The sequence below is a fragment of the Arachis ipaensis genome, chromosome B03 (assembly GCF_000816755.2).
Source record: "Arachis ipaensis cultivar K30076 chromosome B03, Araip1.1, whole genome shotgun sequence".
Taxonomy (NCBI): Eukaryota; Viridiplantae; Streptophyta; class Magnoliopsida; order Fabales; family Fabaceae; genus Arachis; species Arachis ipaensis.
The window spans coordinates 37,525,670-37,529,125 of record NC_029787.2 but is presented as its reverse complement, the minus strand read 5'-3'; the positions used below and the strand labels follow the sequence as shown (position 1 = coordinate 37,529,125).

Below are 3,456 nucleotides of genomic sequence, written 5' to 3'. Positions count from 1 at the left end.
CATTTTATTTGAAAATAATTTGCGAAAGCGATGAACAAATAGTATTTTCTATATATAATTAGGGTTGGATTTAATTGAGTTTCAATTACTATATTATTCCCAATTTTATGTGAAATTACTATAATGCCCCTAACCCTAATTTTTCTAAACCCATTCCCTTCCATCCTTCCTCCACGCTGCGCAGCCCAACCCCTTTCCTCACTGCCTTTGCTGCGCAGCAACAACAACAATGACACACACAGTTTCCTTTGTTCTCCAAGAAAGAAAGAAACAAAGAGAAAGAGAGATCTGAGGGGGAAGGAGGCCACGTTGCTGCCGCAGCTACCAATCCGCGCCGTCAGGGTCGTCCCATCCACGGAGCCTGAGTCGCGCCGTGTCACTGAGAGAAGAAGGAGATCCGGAAGGGAGGAAGAGCACCGGGGAAGCAGCAGCTCACAGGCCAGCCGCATTCTACCACCACGTTCGGCTCCTCGCCGTCGCGCTACCGATTTGCCGCCGATCCAGTCATCCACGCCGTCGTCCTTGCCGCGAGTCCAGCGCCGTCGTTGCTATCTTTGCACGAGGAGAGGTAGAGGCTAGCAGTGGAGGGCGGCACATGAGAGGGAGTTCGTGCCTCACCACCGTCACCCAATGGGGCCACGGACTGCGCCGGTCGCCGCCGCGTCGCGTCGAGGAGGAAGACTGAGACTGAGCGCCGCTGGGAGGGAGGACGACGCGAGCTGGAGGTCCGGTCGCCGTGGTGCTATGGAGCAGACAGAACCGCGCCACGCTGTTGGGGTTCTCACTGTCGCCGGAAAGGAATTCAGATCCGCCGCTGCCGGAGCTTCTAGCCGAGCCTCAACCGTCGGGAACACCGCTGCCGCCACCGAGCTCCACTGCCGATAAGGCTTTTAAGTTGAGTTTCCCTTCTGTTGAGTTTCCCGGAACTTCATTGTCGCTGCGTGTGGTTCAGATCGCCGCTGCTGCTTGGGGCTGACTGCCGGGTTGCCGCCGAACCGGTTCAGAGACCGCCGCTGTTTCGGTTCAACCGTTCCTTCTTCGGTTCGGTAAGCGTTTCAATTTGAAAGCCCTTTCGTTATTGTTCTGTTATCTCACGCTGAGGTTTGTGGCGTTAATTGCTATAAGATTGAGTTTCGGTTGTTGTATGTTGCGATTAGAGTTGTTGAGACTGTTACAAAAGCAGCTTGGAGCCGAGGTTTTGGTTGCCGGTGATTTCGAGTTGAGGCGGAAAGGACTCTGTGAGACGTTTGGGTTATGGATTTGCATTTTGAGGTAGGGGCGCTTTCCAAAAACTATGTTTTATGTATTGGAATTATTACATATGGATACTGATGTGAGATATTGTGTATTTGGTGATTGTATCTGTCTTATGTATTATTTGACTGACTCGAATGATTATGGATGTTGGTTTGGCAGAATTGTTGTGCGGCTTTGTGAAATGTAATGTTTTAAAGTTGATTCTTTAAAGATTTGAAATCTGAGTTTAATCCGCTGAGGATTGATTTGATTTGAGTTAATTGTTTTGATGATTTACAAAGTCGAATGCACTTTTGAATTCAGCCTGGTTTACTTTAATTGATTTGGTTTTGGACAAATGATTTGTTATTGAGCCGTTTCTTTAAAGCTTTAGAAATGAGTTAAATCGGTTGATATTGAGTTGATTTCTGAAATGGTTTCCTTGAGATATGCCACTGAGACGGTGGACGCAGAAGTTACGAAGAGCTTATTTAATTGTTGTTGTGATGCTCTGTATTGTTTTAGTTATGATTTACTGCACCCTCGCCTTTATCTTGATATAATCTGTAAGAGGGATAGGAATTGTATTGGATTATGTTTGTAATATTATTTCTATATATTTATGTATATATATGGATGTACTCTTTATGTGTTTTTGTAAGTTGTATGGTATGTATGGGTGTACGCTGTATCGCAAAAGTATTTTTGGGAGCGGTTTTGTGGTTTAAAGTTTTAAACAGGCTCATATTTTAATATTAAGTAGTATAAGTGTCGTCGTAATGTCCGAGCTATCAGAGTCGCGCAGCCGGAAGTGTGAACTTTGGTAGTTAGGGTGTTACATTATGGTATCATAGCAGTTCTTCCTGTAGAGCCTGAGGAATGGACTGGCTATGCTTCAGTTGCATACTCTGAGTGTCTGTCATGTATTAGGTCTTGTCGAATGATGAGAATTAGAGCTTTATGCACATGACGGTCTATTGATTAATGCTGTTAGTCTTGCATTGCATGATTCTTGGTATTAAGTTTGGCCGGCTTAATACTAGTGAATTATGTATATGAAAGCACTGATGGGTTATCATAGATAGTATACGAGTTTTGAGTAAAGCGAATCGCGGGTTTTGGGAATGTTGGAAATTATTTCTCGAGGCTATTCAGTTGTGTGTCTTGAATCCTGTTTGAGTCAACCTGTTCTTTCATATCCTAACTTGAAGTTCTTGTTTGCTATTCCTTTCGAAAAGTAGTTTGATTTTTCAACTCTATTCCTCTATCCATATGCATTCTTGTTTGATCTCAATTGCATATACTTGTTTGGGATCCTTGTTGCATCTGTCTTTCTCTGTTTGAGTTCTTCCTGATTCCCATATACCTTGATATAGCTTTGAACTTGCCTTAATGCGCTGTGCCTTTTAACTCCAAATTCCGAGTCCATTCTTTGAGAAATTGTTGATTCAGTTTTACTCTTATTTGACAGTGATCGCAGCCAAATTTTGAGATTTTTATAAAAAATTGCTGTTGAATAGACATATACTTATCTATATATGAAACTTTGAAGATTTCTTACACAATTTAACAACTACTTATTTCTAATACCTCGCTCGTGTTTTCACTGGTTTGCAAAACTACATTTACCTTAAAATTAAATTGCCTTCTAGTAGTTCTACTATAGTTTAACCAAACCCGTGTGCACCTTGTTTTTAGAACTCGACAAAATCTATTTCAACATGAACTTGCATTAAAGCAAAGCCACGATTATGCTTTTGTTACTCTCTTGAAGAATGTTGTTAATTAACCTTTCTTTTAGATTGCGAAATGGTTTTTCCGCAAGTTTCGGTTCCTTTATGAACAATGTATTTGGAAGTACTTTTAATCTTGCTCTTGAGTTTTGTGAGCTTTGTCTTGGGTTTGATATTCCTTTTTGTAAACCTCCTACTTCTTCGACTCAACTTGAATTTGTTTTGAACTAAGGCGCTGGTTCTCTTCTAATTGGTTCTATTGGATTTCTTGGATCCAAGTGTTTTCTTTGGAGTTGTCAATCGATTTATTTCTAGCAAACTCCTTTGCTTGGACATCTTTGTCTATCCGGAGATTGGATACATTCTCTCGAATCTATGAGTATTACCCTTGACAATAGTCTCTCCGTTCTAAATCTGGTATCCTTCTGAGTAGACTCGAGACTTGTTTTGATATCACGTGCAACTTGTAGACGTAGTAACGCGATGC

The 3,456-nt window shown here is 42.0% G+C and overlaps 1 long non-coding RNA gene across 1 annotated transcript; it reads left to right on the top strand.

Annotated features, from left to right (window-relative positions):
* LOC110269659 lies at positions 284-3,050 on the top strand. The gene is made up of 3 exons (XR_002358421.1): positions 284-1,046; positions 1,158-1,170; positions 3,038-3,050. It is a non-coding gene; the product is annotated as an uncharacterized LOC110269659 (long non-coding RNA).